This window comes from Alligator mississippiensis, chromosome 8 (genome assembly GCF_030867095.1).
Source record: "Alligator mississippiensis isolate rAllMis1 chromosome 8, rAllMis1, whole genome shotgun sequence".
Taxonomy (NCBI): Eukaryota; Metazoa; Chordata; order Crocodylia; family Alligatoridae; genus Alligator; species Alligator mississippiensis.
In genome coordinates this window covers 52320644-52338918 of record NC_081831.1, presented here as the reverse complement: position 1 = coordinate 52338918, position 18275 = coordinate 52320644, and the positions used below count along the sequence as shown (strand labels likewise).

At 50.5% G+C, this 18275-nt stretch overlaps 1 long non-coding RNA gene across 1 annotated transcript; it reads right to left on the bottom strand.

Moving 5' to 3' along the window:
- Nucleotides 1-301: 301 nt before the first annotated feature.
- LOC132252222 (uncharacterized) lies at nt 302-12030 on the bottom strand. Its single transcript, XR_009464120.1, has 3 exons — nt 11887-12030; nt 5317-5473; nt 302-1715 (listed from the first exon to the last, which is right to left on the bottom strand). It is a non-coding gene; the product is annotated as an uncharacterized LOC132252222 (long non-coding RNA).
- Nucleotides 12031-18275: the final 6245 nt, after the last annotated feature.

The window sequence follows — 18275 nt, the reverse complement described above, 5'->3', positions numbered from 1 at the left end:
TCAGGAGAGACTGAAAGGCAGCAGGGTAGTGGGAAAGCAGAAAAAGGCAGCAGAAAGTCACAGGGAAAAGGCAGTAGATGGCATGGGAGGCTGAAAGGCATCAGGGACAGCAGGAAAGCAAGGAGAGGCTGAGAGGTGGCAGAAAAGGGGAGACAGAATTGGGAGAAGATCAGGAAACTAGTGAAGGGGTGGGCTGGAGCTGAGAGAGAGAGAGAAAATGAGGCTGTAATTTAAGATGGGGAAGGGACTGGGATTCAGTAAAGCATGACCCAACTCGGGGTTGCAAATGACAGTGGTTTTATTGAACAGGGGAGATAGTGACACAATGTCTTATTGGTTCCCTTGCACCCACACCCACACCCACACCCACACCCACAATGGCAGCAGGGGTTAGAGAAGCTTGGTGCAGGGCCTGAAGTCCTCTGAAGTCCAGGAGGAGAAAGAGAGAGACAGAGAGAGAGAGAGAGTCCAAATTGTTGGAGGAGGTGTGCAAGTAATATCTACCTATACCAGGCTGGAAGTTGATCTTTGATGGCAAGTTGGGGTCTCCTTCAGCTTGTTGTTGTCCAGGGGGGTCACAGGCAGGGCCTCTGGGATGGATACCTGATGTGAAGCTGGTCTGGTCGGGATGGAAATGGCATTTCCACTGCGCCTGTCTTCACTGCCCCTTTTTATAGGGGCAGACCTTGTGTGATCCTAGTGAAGGGAGGCATGCCCAGGCAAGGGTCAGCCCCTGGAGTACTGAGCATGTGTGCTCCATGCAGGAATGTGCAGTTTTGGGTGTCTGTAATGGTGGAGTGCAATGGCAGATTTGCTGGTTCTGCAGGGTCTTCTGTCTTTCAAATGATGGGATCTTGTCTCTGTTCCTGGGTGAGGTCCATGGTTCCTGGATGAATCAATGCGAGGTGATGGCCCAGTCATTACAGGCCATTAAGTAGAGGCCTGCTACCATTGTATTTCAATCATTCCCAATCATTCTCATTCATCCAGGAACCAATTTACATGGGAGGGGTACAATGAATCATATAGTTGCAAAACAGGATGCCTGGGTAGAGGACAGAAGGTGGAGGTTTGACACATAAAATGGAAACTTGACATGACTGGTTCACTTACAAACACAGGCTTAAACCATACAGTATCCATATAAAACAATAAAAAAAAAAATACAAAAATGGTAATAATACAATATACAACAGTAAAAATCAATACAAACCTAATAATTATACAATATAAAACAGCAGATATCCAAAACCAAAAACTTGCTACTAAAATAAAAATGTTAAAGCTTATCCTAAATCTGGGCTCATTTATGCTTGTCTATAGGGAATATAGAGGGAGAGAAAAAGTCAGAAAGAGTTGGGGAAGGGAAGGGAATGCATATATGTGTTTTAAAAAAGAAAAACTAGGGGTTTTGCTACAATAGGACCCTCTGAACCTCTTAGGATAGAGTTGCCTATGATGAGTACCCGGCGTCTCTTCTTCAGGTTCAGGTTGCCTCCTTCAGCCTGTTCTTCATGTAGACTGGCCCCCTCTCCAGAGGTGTCCTCCTCTCCTTCCTCTTCCTCCAGTACTGCCAGGGCCCCATACCTATTCTCCAGCTGGACGGGGGAACTGGTACTGCACTGATGCCAGCAGCCCTGGCTCTGGAGGGCACTGTCTGCCATTCCGCTGTGGAGGGCACCCTCCTGGGGTTCTTCTCCCTTTGGTTCTTGGCCCTGCAGGGAAAGGAAATACCTGTCAATTTCATAGAATCATAGAAGTAGGGTCGGAAGGGACCTTTGTAGATCTTCAAGTCCGACCCCCTGCCTGGGCAGGAAGGAAACTGGGCTCAAATGACCCCAGCCAGGTAGGCATCGAGCCGCTTCTTAAAGACCCCCCAGGGTAGGAGCCAGCACCACTTCCCTTGGAAGTTGGTTCCAGATCCTAGCCGCCCTAACTGTGAAGTAGTTCCCACGGATGTCTAATCTGAACCTACTCTCCAACAACTTGTGGTCATTATTCCTTGTTATCCCAGGGGGCGCTAGGGGAAACAAGGTCTCCTCCAGACCCTTCTGGTCCCCCCTAGTGAGTTTATAGACAGCCACAAGGTCCCCCCTCAGCCTTCTCTTGTGAAGGCTGAACAGGTTCAGGTCCCGTAGCCTCTCATTGTAGGGTCTGCCCTGCTGTCCCCAGATCATGTGGGTGGCCCTCCTCTGGACCCTCTCAATGTTGTCCACATCCCTCTTGAAGTGGGGTGCCCAGAACTGGACACAGTACTCCAGCTGTGGCCTGGCCAGTGTTGTGTAGAGGGAGAGGATCACCTCCTTGGCCCTACTTGAGATGCACCTGTGGATGCACGATAGGGTCCAGTTAGCCCTGCCGACTGTGGCCTCACGTTGTCGGCCCATGTTCATCTTGGAGTCAATGATGGGAGTTTCCCATCTTATAAGTGTGTTGCCGGTTACTACTGCCCAAGTGCAGCACCCTGCACTTGTCCGTATTGAAATGTATCCTGTTTTTGTTAGCCCACCCTTGCAACCTATCCAGGTAGTTCTGCAGTCTTTCCTTCCCTACTAGCGTGCCCACCTCACCCCAAATTTTGGTATTATCAGCAAATTTGAACAGGTTGCTTTTCACCCCATCGTCCAAATCACTGATAAAGAAATTGAACAGTGCGGGCCCAAGGACCAAGCCCTGGGGGACTCTGCTGCCCACTTCCCCCCAGGTCGAATATGACCTGTCCACCACCACCCTCTGAGTATGACCCTTCAGCCAATTAGCAATCCATCTGACCGTGTAGGCATCGATGCCACAGTCGCCTAGTTTTTTAATGAGGATGGGGTTGGAGACAGTGTCAAAGGCCTTGCTGAAGTCTAGAAAGACTATGTCCACGGCGACACCTGTATCCAATGCTTTTGTGACCTGATCATAAAAGCCAATCAGATTGGTCTGACATGATCTGCCCCTAATGAAACCGTGCTGGTTGCCCCTAAGCATCATCCCCGATGCTGGCCTATCACAGATGTGATCCTTGGTGATCTTCTCAAAGAGTTTCCCCAGGATTGAGGTAAGACTGACGGACCTATAGTTGCCCGGGTCCTCCCTCCTCCCTTTCTTAAAGATGGGGACCACATTGGCTATCTTCCAATCATCTGGCACCTGGCCCGAGCACCACAAACGCTCATAAAGCCATGCCAAGGGCCCAGCAATAACCCCTGCTAGTGCCCTCAACACCCTGGGGTGGAGAGCATCTGGACCTGCTGACTTGAACACGTCCAGCCCCTCCAGAAGCACTCTAACCCAGTCCTCCTCAACCTTAGGTCTTGAGGCGTGCCCCTTGAGTCCCTCTTGAAACATGGTGGGGGAGTCCCAGTCCCTGCACAAGAAAATGGAGGTGAAGAATTTGTTAAAGAGGTCTGCCTTCTCCTCTGGCGCAACCACCAGATTGCCCAGCGCATCTTGCAGGGGCCCCACATTTCCCAGTGCCTTCTTCATCCTCCCTATATATTTGAAAAGGACTTTTTATTATCTTTGATCTTGGATGCTAGTCCTAGCTCTATGTCTGCCTTAGCTTTCCTAACAGCCCCCCTACAGGCCCGAGCAGTAAGGCATACTCTTCTTTTGAGATAGCCCCCCTCCCCCCCCTTCCACCGGGTGTATGCCGCCTTTTTGGCAACCAGGAATTCCTGGACTTCCTTGGTGAGCCAGGAAGGCTTTTGGGCACTCTTGCCCCCCTTGCTTCTTTTTGGGATTGTCACTCCTTGGGCCCTGAGTATCATCTCCATAAGGAACGACCACTCATCTTGGGCACTGAGTTCCCCTGCCCTCGAGAACCCCAGTGCCTCTCTGGCCTCTCATCCTCTGCTTCTCTGATCCCCCTCAGCCTGCTAAAATCCTTCTGGAGCTCCCTCACCTGCCCCTCCAAGGCCCTAAAATGGGTGCAGGACAGGTATGAGGGCTCCCATCCCCTGCCCCCCCCCCGGTCCCACTGGATGTCCCCTTGCAGGCCAGGGTGCAGGGTGACACCAGCCCCCCTATGAGTTCCATCTGAGTGGAGGCTTCAGAGAAGCCCTGGGTGGGCAGTGCCCCCCTGGCAGGGGCCCTAGCAGCACTCCGCATCCACACCATTTATTTTTTTTTTTTGGGTGCAGTGCCTTTACCTTCCCTTGCTGAAGACCTCCTTCTGGCCTCTCCTGCTTGCCTGCCTGTGCAAATGCTGGTGCAAACACCATGGCTCCCTACCAGCTCAACTAAAAGGGATCCAGGGGTCTTCCCCTCCAGATCTGGCTCAGCTGCACCAGCTCCCTCTGCCCCGTTTACCTTTCGGGGATCAGCTGTTGCTGGCTCTGCTGCTGCCTCCACCTCCACTGCCACCTCAGGTCAGGTAAGGGGGCACACGTATGTGCAGGGATGAGCATGTGCCCAGTTCCCTCTTCTCCTCTCTGCTCCTGGCTCCTGAGTGCTGGGGGCTATGTCAAACCATGGCTTTTAAAGGCTGTGGTTTGAATTTCCCATGACTTCCCCAACAGCCAATCAGGCACTCTGGGCTTCCCAAAAGTGCCTGCCGGCAGTTTTGCCCCCTACGTTCCCCCACTGGGGGGATCTGGTGCTGCCGGTGCCTGTGCCCCAAGGGTTTGCCCTGGGGGCAAAACTGCCGGCAGGCACTTTTGGGAAGCCCAGAGCGCCTGATTGGCTGTTGGGGTAGTCACAGGAAATTCAAACCACAGCCTTTAAAAGCCATGGTTTGACATAGCCCCCAGCACTCAGGAGCCAAGAGCAGAGAGGAGAGGAGGGAACTGGGCACATGCTCATCCTTGCACACACGTGTGCCCCCTTACCTGACCTGAGGTGGCAGTGGAGGTGGAGGCAGCAGCAGAGCCAGCAACAGCTGATCCCCGAAAGGTAAACAGGGCAGAGGGAGCTGGTGCAGCTGAGCCAGATCTGGAGGGGAAGACCCCTGGATCCCTTTTAGTTGAGCTGGTAGGGAGCTATGGTGTTTGCACCAGCATTTGCACAGGCAGGCAAGCAGGAAAGGCCAAAAGGAGGTCTTCAGCAAGGGAAGGTAAAGGCACTGCACCAAAAAAAAAACAAATGGTGTGGATGCAGAGTGCTGCTAGGGCCCCTGCCAGGGGGGCACTGCCCACCCAGGGCTTCTTTGAAGACTCCACTCAGATGGAACCCATAGGGGGGCTGGTGTCACCCCTTCCCCTGTTTGCATGCTATGTTCACGTGGCGTGGCTCAGGAGCACAGCTCCCTACCTGCTCAACTAAAAGGGATCTGGGGGGCTTCCCCTCTGGATCCAGCTCAGCTATGCCGGCTCCCTCTGCCACACTTACCTTTGGGGGAACAGCTGTTACTGCCCCCACTGCTGGCTCCACTGCTGCTTCCACCTCCACCTCAGGTCAGGTAAGGGGGCACACATGTGCCCAGTACCTTCCTCTCCTCTCTGTTCCTGGCTCCTGAGGCTTTCCTTCTATGACAAGGTGGCAGGCTCTGTGAATTGGGGAAGAGTACTGGATGTGATATACCATGGCATTAGCAAGGCTTTTGACCTGTCCTCCATAACTTTTTTTATTAATAAACTAAAGAAAAATAGACTAGATTAAGGTACTGTAAGGTAAATACCTAACAGGTTGGATCATCACTGGCTCAATGTCTAGTTGGACAGTATCAAGTGGGGTTTCCTAGGGGGTCTGTCCTGGGTCTGGTATTGTTTAGCATCTTCATTAATGATGTGATCCCATCAATGATGAGATTGAATGCAAGTTTAGCAAATTTGTGGGTGACACCAAGTTGGATGGAGTTGTAGACACACTGGAGGGTAAGGACAGGATCTAGAATGATCTGAATAAGATGAAGAAATGGTCCAAAATAAATCAGATGAAATTCAATAAGTGTAAATTCCTACTCTTGGGATGAAACAATTGCTTGGACAAATACAGGCTGGGAATGACTTGCTAGGCTGTGACCATGAACGATGTATGCCCTCGGTGGCTGTGGGGGGCACAGCAGTGGTGGAAGCATGGTGGTGGTAAGCAGGGAGTACCTGCAGATTCTGCCGGTGCTGTTGGAAGTGGGGGTGGGGCAGGGGAGGTAAGTACTGACCAGGGGTTGGTGACCACCCACAGACACCACCAGCAGTATTGGCAGTGGCTAGCAGTGATTTCTGACCACCCTCAGATGCTGCCGGTGGTTTTCATAGGGGTGCACTGCCATGCTCAGGGAGTGCACGTGCACCTGCATGCACCCCTATGTATCACCAATGGCTGTGATATTGCAAAGGGAGACTTAGGGGCTACAGTAGATCATAAACTGAATTTGAGCCAACAGCGTGCTCTCATTGCATAGAAACTCAACAGCTTTTAACAGGAGTGTCATTTGTAAATCAAGGGAACTGTTTCTTCCACTCTATTTGGCACTAGTGATACATGGAGTACTGTATCCAGTTTTGGGTCCCTCATTTCAAGAATGAAGACAGGTTACAAAGAGTCCAGCAGAGAGGAACAAAAATTATTAGAGGCTTGGGGAATGTGATTTATGAAGAAAGACTGAAACAACTGGGATTATTTAGTCTGGAGAAGAGAGGACTATGGGTAGATTTGATAACAGTCTTCAAAAACCTTAAGGGTGATTGTCACAGGGCAACAGGCCTGAGGGGTTGAAGACCCCTGCACTGGGGGCACAGAGGCAGCAAGGGAAACCCAAAGCACTGGGGAGATGGTCCAAAATGAGCTGTGACCTGGGAAAAGTTACTTGGTTCAGGTGCAGCAGTGGGAAGCAAGGAATGGCAGGAAGCACTGCCTGCATGATTTATCAGCATGCTCTCAGTGAGGCTGGGATTGTGCAGAGGCATGACATTATCAGCCAGCACCAGGATGTGGCTACAAGAGCCAACATAGGACCAAGAGACGGGAAGCAGCAGTGGCATGGCTGCTTTAGGCTCCCAGTTGGCACACCTGGCCATTGTACATTCCGGGGCCACCGGGATATCCCACAGAGGCACTCTGTCTCCTGGGGGAGTGATGCCTGGGACCAAAGGGGAGAGTGGGGCCGAGGATTTGAAGGCCCAGTACCCATCAGGAATGTGTGAGTAAGAGGAAAACCACTGCCTCCCTACTTTTGCTTTCTTTTCATTGATTACACCTGGGGCTTGGGATGGAGGCCATATTCCTTTGATTCCCCTGCCAGAGAAAAGAAGCCAGGAGCTCTGGGGGACTCCAAGGGTAGAGGACTGTATTTTGGCAGGGACAGCAGGCTCATCCAGCCAAGAGGGATGGTATCAGGGAGTGAGATCATCTTCCTGCATTGTTTAAGTTTCACAGGCTGAGTGCAATGGGGAGTAACCTTGGCAATTTGCTAGCAGACCCATGGTTGCTGCACAGGCCAGTCAACACACAGGTAGCCAAAATTAGGTGACGCAGCACACTTGAATACATAAAAGCCCAGACCATTGACCATATGACTAGAGACCATCAGGTTGGTGCATGGATGGGGTGTAGAGGAGACAGAGCTCCAAGGAATGTCTGTATGGAATGCCTCCAAGTGAGTCTGGGTCAAACAGAAGCCTGTAGCATCTACTCATAAGGACAAGACCTGGGGGGGGGAGCATTTGGGGTTTCCCTTTGGAGACAGAGCCTGGTGGATGTTAGTGCCAGAAAAAGTTAAAGTCCGAGCAAGAATCACCAGGCCCTGATCACCTTGGGAGCAGCTGCTCAAGCTTAGATGGGCACAGTGATTATACAGAGGATGGCAATAAACTATTCTTTATAGCCACGGGGGACAGGACTAGGAGCAATGGCCTCAAACTGCAGTTTAGGTTGGAGATTAAGAAAATTGTTACTATGGGAGTGTGGGAAGGGAGTGATAAACATTGAAACAGGCTACATAGAAAGCTTGTATAGACTCTAGTCCAAGAAAATTTTGAAAGCAGGTTTGCCAGATAATTGACTGGGATGGTTTAGTAATGGATGATCCTGCCTTGAGCAGGGGGCTAGACAAGATGACCTTGAGATGTCCCTTCTAGCCTTCTTTTCTTATGATGGTAGGAAGACAATGGCATCTATATTTTGGTTTTAGCTATTTATAAAGGCATTTAGATTTTTAAATCCCTCTTGTGAATTTCAGTCTTAGAGCTTAAACAAATACAAAAACAAATACTGTAAATAGTGCACATTTTCCAAGAACCAACCAATGCAAGTTGCAGAGTAATGTGCTGTGTGTTTCTGTTGACGCACATTGTTTGAGGAGACTGCTACATTCTCTGTTACCATCAGTTTCTGAATAGATATAAGATATAGTTATTGTTACAGGAAGCCTAGGTCTCCTGTCGCTTTAAGTAGAGAAAATGCAGCAGTTAGGCCCCAGGGCAGGTGAATAGAGATTAGGTACAAGAAGGCATGCAGCAGGAGTCCTGTGACCAAAGCAGGGAGCTGCATTAAAGGAAAGAGGAACACTGATAGCCATTCTAGGGACTGCTGCTTAGAATAATCTGGCTGTAGGAGACATGGCAGCCAGGAGACCAGCTGGGTAATAGGAGACTAGCTGCTAGCAAACAGGCAAGCAGCAGGCAGCTGAATTAATCCTTAGCTGAGAAAGTAAGGAGGTCATCAACAACAGGGAGGGGAATGTGGTGGTTCAGCCTGGGAGCTGAGGATACAGCCCAGAGGGGGGGAGTTTTGCTACATTCAGCCAGAGTTGATGATATAATCCAGAGGGGAAATTTTGCTACATTCAGCCAAGGAGCTAGGGTCTATGTTGGGACCCAGTGTGGGGATAGGTTTTCATAGATTCATAGATGTTAGGGTCGGAAGGAACCTCAATAGAACATCGAGTCCGACCCCCTGCATAAGCAGGGAAGAGTGCTGGGTCTAGATGACCCCAGCTAGATACTCATCTAATCTCCTCTTGAAGACCCCCAGGGTAGGGGAGAGCACCACCTCCCTTGGGAGCCCGTTCCAGACCTTGGCCACTAGAACTGTGAAGAAGTTCTTCCTAATGTCCAATCTAAATCTGCTCTCTGCTAGCTTGTGGCCATTGTTTCTTGTAACCCCTGGGGGCGCCTTGGTGAATAAATACTCACCAATTCCCTTCTGTGCCCCCGTGATGAATTTAAAGGCAGCCACAAGGTCGCCTCTCAACCTTCTCTTGCGGAGGCTGAAAAGGTCCAGTTTCTCTAGTCCCTCCTCGTAGGGCTTGGTCTGCAGGCCCTTGACCATATGAGTTGCCCTTCTCTGGACCCTCTCCAGGTTATCCGCATCCTTCTTGAAGTGTGGCGCCCAGAATTGCACACAGTACTCCAACTGCGGTCTGACCAGCGCCCTATAGAGGGGAAGTATCACCTCCCTGGACCTATTCGTCATGCATCTGCTGGTGCACGATAAAGTGCCATTGGCTTTTCTGATGGCTTCATCACACTGCTGGCTCATGTTCATCTTGGAGTCCACTAGGACTCCAAGATCCCTTTCCACCTCTGTACCACCCAGCAGGTCATTCCCTAGCCTGTAGGTGTGCTGGACATTTTTCCTCCCTAGGTGCAGCACTTTGCATTTCTCCTTGTTGAACTGCATCCTGTTGTTTTCTGCCCACTTGTCCAACCTGTCCAGGTCTGCCTGCAGCTGTTCCCTGCCCTCTGGCATGTCCACTTCTCCCCATAGCTTTGTGTCATCTGCAAACTTGGACAGAGTACATTTGACTCCCTTGTCCAAGTCGCTGATGAAGACATTAAAGAGTATCGGTCCAAGGACCGAGCCCTGCGGGACCCCACTGCCCACACCCTTCCAGGTCGAGACTGACCCATCCACCACGCCTCTTTGGGTGCGACCCTCTAGCCAATTCGCCACCCACCGGACTCTGCAGTCATCCACATCACAGCCTCTTAGCTTGTTCACCAGTATGGGGTGGGATACTGTATAGAAGGCCTTCCTGAAGTCTAAGTATACGACATCCACCCCTCCTCCTGTGTCCAGGCGTTTCGTAACCTGGTCATAGAAAGAGACTAGATTGGTCAGGCACGATCTGCCCGCCACAAACCCGTGCTGGTTTCCCCTCAGCATAATTTGCCCTGCCGGGCTCTCACAAATGTGAGCCTTGATAATTTTTTCAAAGACTTTACCAAGGATGGAGGTGAGACTGACTGGCCTATAGTTGCCGGGTCCTCCTTCCTCCCCTTTTTGAAAATGGGGACCACGTTAGCCCTTTTCCAGTCCTCCGGGACTTGGCCTGTGCGCCACGAGCGTTCGAATATTCCCTCCAGTGGCTCTGCAATGATGTCGGCCAGTGCCTTTAGCACCCTCGGATGGAGCCCATCCATGCCTGCCGATTTAAAGGCATCCAGTTCTTCCAAATGACTCTGCACCACCTCAGGATCTACGTATGGAAGTCTGGCGCCTTGCTGCTGCCTCTCTACAACCCCAGTGAGAGACTTGTCGTGCCCCTCACTTAGGAACACTGAGGCAAAGAACTCGTTGAGGAGTTCAGCCTTGTCCCCCCTGTCTGTCACCAATTGTTTCTGTCCATTTCGCAGTGGTCCTATTCCTCCCTGGGCCTTCCTTTTACTCCCAATATAGCTAAAAAACAATTTCTTGTTGTCTTTTACTTGGGTTGCCATCCTCAGCTCCATGGTAGCTTTGGCCCGCCTAACTGCCTCCCTACAAGCACGAGCAGAGGAGGTATATTCATCTTTAGTGATCTCACCCTGTTTCCACTTTTTATGTGCTCCCCTTTTGGCCCTTAGGCTGCCCTGGATTTCTCTGGTCAGCCAGGGAAGCCTCCTGGCCCCTTTCCCTTTTTTGCCTCGCTCAGGGATCGTCTTGCTTTGTGCCCGAAGGATCGTTTCCTTTAGGCACAGCCACCCTTCTTGGGCTCCCATCCCTTCAAAACTCCTACTCTGCAGTGCGTCCTTGACTAATCGCCTGAGTGCATTGAGATCAGCTTTCCTAAAGTCTAGCACTTTCACCCTACTAGTTACCTTACCCACTCGACGTCTTATGTTGAATTCTATTATTAGGTGATCACTGTCTCCCAAATGGCTACCGAACTGGAGGTCCCCTATCATGTCATCTCCTGTTGCCAATACCAGATCCAGTATGGCATTCCCCCTATTGGGACCATACACCTCCTGTGTCAGGTGGAGGTCCTGTACACAGGTTATAAACCTGCGTGAGTGATGGGACCTTGCTGTCTGCATCTCCCAGCAGATGTCCGGGTAGTTTAGGTCCCCCATGACTACCGCCTCTTTAGCTTTTATGGTCTCTGAGAGTTGCCTCAGGAGCCCCGCATCTATTTCTTCCCCTTGGTGTGGGGGTCTGTAGCAGACCCCTACCACCAAATCCCTTTCTCCTTGCCCCCCATGTAGCCTAACCCACAATCCTTCTACTTCCTCAACCTTGGATTCTGTCTTGATGAGGGTTGATGTATATTGCTCACTGACATAAAGTGCAACCCCCCCCCCTTTCTTCCCCGACCTGTCCTTTCTATACAATCTATAGCCCTCAATATGTACCGCCCAGTCATGGGATGAATCCCACCAGGTCTCTGTTAGCCCCACTAAGTCATAGGTGTTTAGTGCAAGCAGGAGCGCTAGTTCATCCTGCTTGTTTCCCATGCTCCTAGCATTAGTATATAGGCACTTGAGCCCTGCGACTGGTGCCTTTGCTGCCCCCCCGCTCCGAGTCCCAAGGGGCCCATTGTTTCTTACCTTCTTGTTTCTTACCTGTTCTGTAGTGCTGGTCTCCCCATGGCTTTCAGGTTTCCAATGTTCTCCTTCTTCAGGCTGTGCTGTCCTTGTGGGTGCCACATGGTTTGGTGGTCCACAGCTTCCCCTGCCCTCATACTCCCCTCCCCCCGACGAGCCTAGTTTAAAGCCTGCCGAAGGAGATCCGCCAACCTAGTAGAAAACACACGCTTACCTTTGGGGGACAGGTGAAGCCCATCCCAGCTGAGCATGTCCCTCGTCGTGATGTGCGGGTCATTGTCCAAGAATCCGAAGCCTGCCTCGAGACACCACTGCCGAAGCCGCCAGTTGGTCTCTCTGATGCAGTTCTCCTGCCATCTTCCTCATCCGGTCACTGGTAGGATGGAAGAGAAAACCACCTGTGCACTGAACTCCTTCAGCACGCCGCCCAAAGCACTGTAGTCCGCCATCAGGTGATCGGGGGTTCTCCTGGCCGCATCATTAGTACCCACATGGACTAGAACCATGGGGTAGTAATCGGTGGGCTTGATCCTGGCCTGGATTACCTCCGTCACATCCCAAATCTTTGCTCCAGGGAGGCAGCATACCTCTCGTGCCGAGGGGTCCTGGCGACAGATGGGTCCTTCCGTACCTCTCAGGATGGAGTCGCCTATGACGAGCACTCGTCGCCTCCTCGTCTTGGTCCTCATGGATCTCTTGATCTGTTTGGAGTGTGAAGGACGTGGTGTTTCTTCTTGCCCAAGGGTTTCCTCCTCCCCTTCCATCTCCTGCAGGGTCGCCAGGGCCTCGTACCTGTTCACCAGTCAGACTGGAGAAGCTGGTACCGGTTCGCTGCGAGCTGCTCCGGTCCTGGCTGTGACCGTCTGCCACTCTGCTGTGGAGGGCATTCCCCAGGCTGCTTCTTCCTTGGGTGCCTGGGCCTGCAGGGAAAGGAAATATCTGTCAATTTCATCCTCCGCCTCCCTGATCCCCCTCAGCCTGCTAACCTGCTCCCGGAGCTCCCTCACCTGCGCCTCCATAGTCCTAAGACGGGCACCTGCCGGATAGGTGTGGGGGCCCCCAATCTCTGCCCCCCCTGGCCCTGCTGGGGATCCCCCACAGGCCAGGAGGTAGGGGGACATCAGCTCCCCCATGGGCTCGGTCTGGGTGGAGGCCTCAGACCTGCCCCGGGTAGCCTTGTCCCCCTGGGCAGAGGCCCTAGCAGCACTCCTCGTAGACACCATTCTATAAGCTGCTGTTTGTAGACCTGTGCGGTGTCTACGCCCTACCCCTACAGGAGTCCCACTCCTGGCCCTTCCGGCCCACCTCCCGGCGCGAAAGCCTGCTCAAACGCCGGCATGCTCTTACAGAGCGCGCCTGTTTGCGTGCTCTGTTCGCACCGTGCAGCTCGGGAGCGCGGCTCCCTACCGGCTCAGCTATATGGGACCCGGGGGGCTTCCCTTTCGGATCCGGCTCAGCTGTGCCGGGTCCCTCCGCCCCACTTACCTTCGGGGGATCAGCTGCTGCTACTTCCGCTGCCGATTCCTCTGCTACTGCTGCCGCCGCCGCCTCCGGTCAGTCAGTTGGTAAAAGAGGCACACGTGCGTGCGGGACACATGTGTGCTGACTCCTGTCCTTCCCGCTGCTGGTTCCCAAGTGCTGGGAACTACGTCACCCTGCGGCTTAAAAGCCTGCGGTTTGAATTACCCGCCCCGCTCCAAAGGCCAATCAGGCGCCCCGGTCTACCTGCAAGTGCCTGCCGGCAGTTCCGCCCCTACTCTCCTTCGCTGGGGGGATCTGCTGCCACAGGAGCCTGCTCCCCCAAGGGTTAGCCCCGGGGGTGCACCCTAGTCTGGGGGGACAGCCCCGTTCCTAGCCCTCCCTGTTTGCGCGCTCTGTTTACGCCGCGCGGCTCGGAAGCGTGGCTCCCTACCAGCTCAGCTATATGGGACCCGGGGGGCTTCCCCTCCGGATCCGGCTCAGCTGTGCCGGGTCCCTCCGCCCCACTTACCTTCGGGGGATCAGCTGCTGCTGCCCCCGCTGCCGCTTCCTCTGCTGCTGCTGCTGCCACCGCCGCCTCCGGTCAGTCAGTTGCTAAAAGGGGCACACGTGCGTGCGGGACACACGTGTGCTGACTCCTCTCCTTCCCGCTGCTGGTTCCCGAGTTTTGAGTTTTGGTTATGCTCAAAGAGCTTTCTTATTGTGTTGTGGTTTATACTTGTAATTTGACCGGGGGCTACAGGAGAGATTCGGAGACACCAGCTGTGCCTGCAGGACATGCAACTGCCTTGAGCCCAGCCAGCAGAGAAGTAAATATTCAGAGTACTGGAGAAAAGGCCCAGGGCCCAGTGCCCAAGCAGTGCACAAAGCAGTGCACTCCTGGTGCCCAGAAATGGTCAGATCAACCCAGAAGGGCAGAGACCAGGGACCCAGTTTCCCAGAAGGGTAAATTCCATGGCCAGGGTCCCAGATGAAGAAGCACAAGGGCCTAAGGCCCAGAGAGACTGACAGTTGACCAAGCCTGGAACCCAAGAGCCTGGCCTAGTGCAGGGGTCCTAGGCAGAAAGGGGAGGAGGCCAGGATGGCCAAGGCCACAACAAGCATGTAGAGGCCTAAAGTGGCCAGACATTGATTTGAGGGCAAAGGACCCCACCTAAGTGTGAATCCACAACTCCTGCAAGGCATGGGCATGACTGTGTGGGAGGTCAAAGGCTGGGAATTGCCCATGGCAATTGGTGCCTTGTGGCACATATGAGCCAGGAGGGCCCATCTACTGATGGGCTGGGTTTGGGGCTAGTTGGGTCCAGGAAGGGATCTGCTGTTGAAGGAAGGTTAAGGGGAGGTTCTAGGACCTTTAGGCAGCTTCCCTTTAATGATCTAATGATTATATTAATGCCTGGCAAGAGAGAGTGGAAGGGAGAGTACCTAGAATTAGAGTACGGCAATACCCATTTGGCCAGCAGGGGGCATCTCAGCTGCCCTTGGTGACCTGTCCTGCTACATCACCTAGTCAATTTTGTTTCCTGTGAGAACTTTATAGTCTAATTTTAGTCGTAGTGGAAATATGCCTACTGTACTCAGAAATTTCCCCACTTAACTAACAGTTAAATTGCTGTAATATAATTTTGTTTTCATATCAAAGGATGGTTTAAGTTTCTTAGGGTCACTTCCCTAAAGAATATTGAAAATCAAGATACTGAACTGAACAATAATTACAATACAATGTAAGGAATGGCAAACAGAGGGAGCCATTTTGAACCAAATGCTTCTACAGAAAACATGGTTTCATTTTATTAAATAAATAAATAAAAATTGTAATACTCAACACTTTTGTAAAACTGAAAAGCCTAGATTCATTTGAATATAAATATCAGATTCTAAGGCTTATTCAATGAGCTACGTCACTTCCTGATTGAAAGATAGACTCATGTAGGGTTTCCTTCATGTAGTTGGGTGAACATGTTCCCCCTTTGTTTAAAACTTAATTCAAGCAATATTTTATGGAGGTCTGGCTTTCTATACATCATGGCTACAATATATATTTTAGCTGTCTACTATGGCACTGTATAGCACCGTAGTAAGCTTGAATTTGTTATTAATCAAAACATATTTCCCTATTGCAGGGGTGGTCAACCGGGGGTACACATACCCCCAGAGGTACTTAGAAAGGACACAGAGGGTACACACAGGCAGGCAGGCAGGTGGGGACAGAGTGTGCATCGGGGTACAGCAGTGGCATTTCCCCTGGTGCCTTCACATGCTTGGCTTCTTACCTGAGGGAGGGGGATGAGTGTGCCAGGCCCCACCAGCTCCACACCGCACACTACAGTGCCTCCCTGCACTCCACATGAGCTTGTTTTCTGTGACCATTCCCAAGAGCAGGGCTGGGGGGCGGTGCAGGCCGTGGTGCCCCTTTGTGGGCCACACACATGCTGACTGGATGGACGGGCAGGCAGGGCACGCATGTGGCTACTGCCACTGCTCCACACCACTACCACTGCCATGCCCTGTGCTGCTTTCCTGAAGCCAGTCACACATGCAGCTCTGCAGTCTGCCAACATGCCTCACACCTTGTGTGCCACCCATCAGCAGTCCATGGAGCTGCACATTCAATTGACTGTGAGAAAGTGGCACAGGGCATGTTAGCAGTAGAGCAGGGCAGTTGCCACATGTGAGCTCCACCCCCCACCACCCCCCAACTGGCTAGGTAGGCAGTGCATGTGCGGCCTACAGGGGAGCACTGCTGCCTTCTCTCCTTGCCCCTGCTCCTGGGAACAGGAACAGAGACTCTCCCCTCCCCACCCTATTCTCTATCTGCCCCCCCCCAGCCCTTTCCCCCTCCTCCACCCCTTCCCCCACTTCCTGCTGGAGGGGGGTTGTGTGTGTCTGTGTGTGTGCATCTCCATGTGTGTGTGTGTGTGTGTGTGTGTGTGCGCACGCGTGCACGTCTGTGTCTGCATCTGCTTGCCTGTGTGCGTCTGTGCCTGCATGTGTGTGTCTGTGTCTTTGTGTGTGTATCTGTCCTCTGCCTGTCCGGCCACAGCAGGCATATGGTGTCATGAGGCTCTTGGGGCAGCAGGGTGTAGAGTTCAGCCTGCAGCAGCAGCTGCCTCCACCCCACATACAGATGTGGGGGACACATGCCCCTCAGACCTCCACCAGGGTTCATGCAGCAGCAGAAACTGCCCCACCCCTTGCATCTCCCTGACCAACTGCTCTCATAGCTCCGTCCCACACTCCACCCCGGCTGTGCAGTGCCTGCCCCAGCCCCATTCCCTCTCTCACCATGGGGGCCTTGATCTGCTCCGCTCCTACCCCTCCCACCCCTTAAAACCAAGGAAAAAATATAAAGGGGTACATGAGCTGAAATTGAGGCACAATGGCTACACTTGTTAGAAAAAGGTTGAAAATGCCTTCCCTAGTCAATTCCTTGAATTAGAGACTAGGGTACAGCATCTGATTGCAACCTCCCAACAGTTTTACACAGCTTTCCTTTGACTTCAGTAGAGTTTTGATTTATAACAGAGAGATCTTTAAAAGGGGTGTAGATTTTATATGCAGCATTCATGACAGAAATGCATTTATAATTACAAACAATAAAATTAGTTAATTTACAGACTTCAGATCTTTTCCCATATTTTCTGACCAAGTAATAGGACAATTTTGCAAGAATGCTAATTTTGTATTGTGCATTACTTTAAGTTGATGATAGATTTGTTTCCTTGATTCTCTATTGACAATGGATTGATAAGACAGGCAGGCAGCTACAGTACACATAATTCTATAGTATAATGTAATGTAATGTTTAATTGGATTCACTGTACATAGAACCGATAGTAATTTAGTCATGGATTTTAGTTTTAATTGCTTTCTTTGTCAATGTGATGAAAATTACTCAAATTTGAGTTGCCTTAGTCAACTGATATTGCACTGTAATTTAGTTTTATTCTTTATTGACATAAATACTCTACAACCAATTTAACTATCATGTGTGTATATTTAAGACTTATTCAAATTTAGTGATCCTAAAAAAAAAGCTTTTACAAGATATCTAGGCAGAAACTAAACAATAAACAAGCCATAAGAATATTGTTTCAATCTTGTGAAATTCCATATAATTTTCATATTTTCCTCTGATTTTGCAAACACTTGTGTGCAAACACTCTTTGCCATGTGAAGTCCCTTTGACTGTGACTACTTTCTAGAGACATATGGTTTCCCTTATCTCCTTCATTGTAAATGCATAATGTATTACTCTACCTTAATGAATATGCCATTCTAAAGTCTGTGGGTTTACTGTGCAGTGCAGATTTAATGAAAAATCATAAAATCTGTACCATACAGCTGCAGTTCTCTCACTTAGAGAATGAATATGGAATATATGATGTTCTGCAAAGGTTGTTGGGACATGCTACCTTTTTATAGCCCTGTTGTGAACAGGAAGTTATATTTCTGTGTATGGAAAATAAATACAGTAAAGCAGATTTAGTGATTAAAAGTATGCAACAGGAATGACAGAGGGTAAAGTTTACAACCAATTCTGGAGGATGAATATCAAGATGTCTGTTTCCTGCAAATGAATAATGGGTGAATTTGAAGGTGTTTTGGGAAACAGCTGTGAGCCCTGCATGGTGGAATGTGGTATATGAGATTTTGTTCTCCATGCAAATGTATATGCTATACGGCACATACATGCAAGTAGGTTTCTAAAAATGTTGTAAGAACTCTGTTTTCTGAAAATAATTATCTACATGTGCAAACTTGGGAGACTCTTTAAAATGACCTGCTTGAATGTTCATTTGTGTAAATAGTCTCTTCTACTACCAATCTATAAATACTATACAAATTGCAAGTTTTCTTGGTAAGGATACAGTAACCAACACTACTAGGGAGATGGTAAAATAGCGAGATGGGTAAAGCCATTTGACTCTCTATCGAACAGAATTATTTCCTCTTTAACTAGAGGTATAAATAAATAAAAATACAACAAATATTAGCTTTAAATAAAGAATTGACATGACATCTCTTTGGAAAGGGACAACAAATATTGTTGCATTTTTGTTTATTTCAGGTGTTAGCGAGATTTCAGCCTATGGTGAGTTGCCATTAAACATTCCTCAAGTT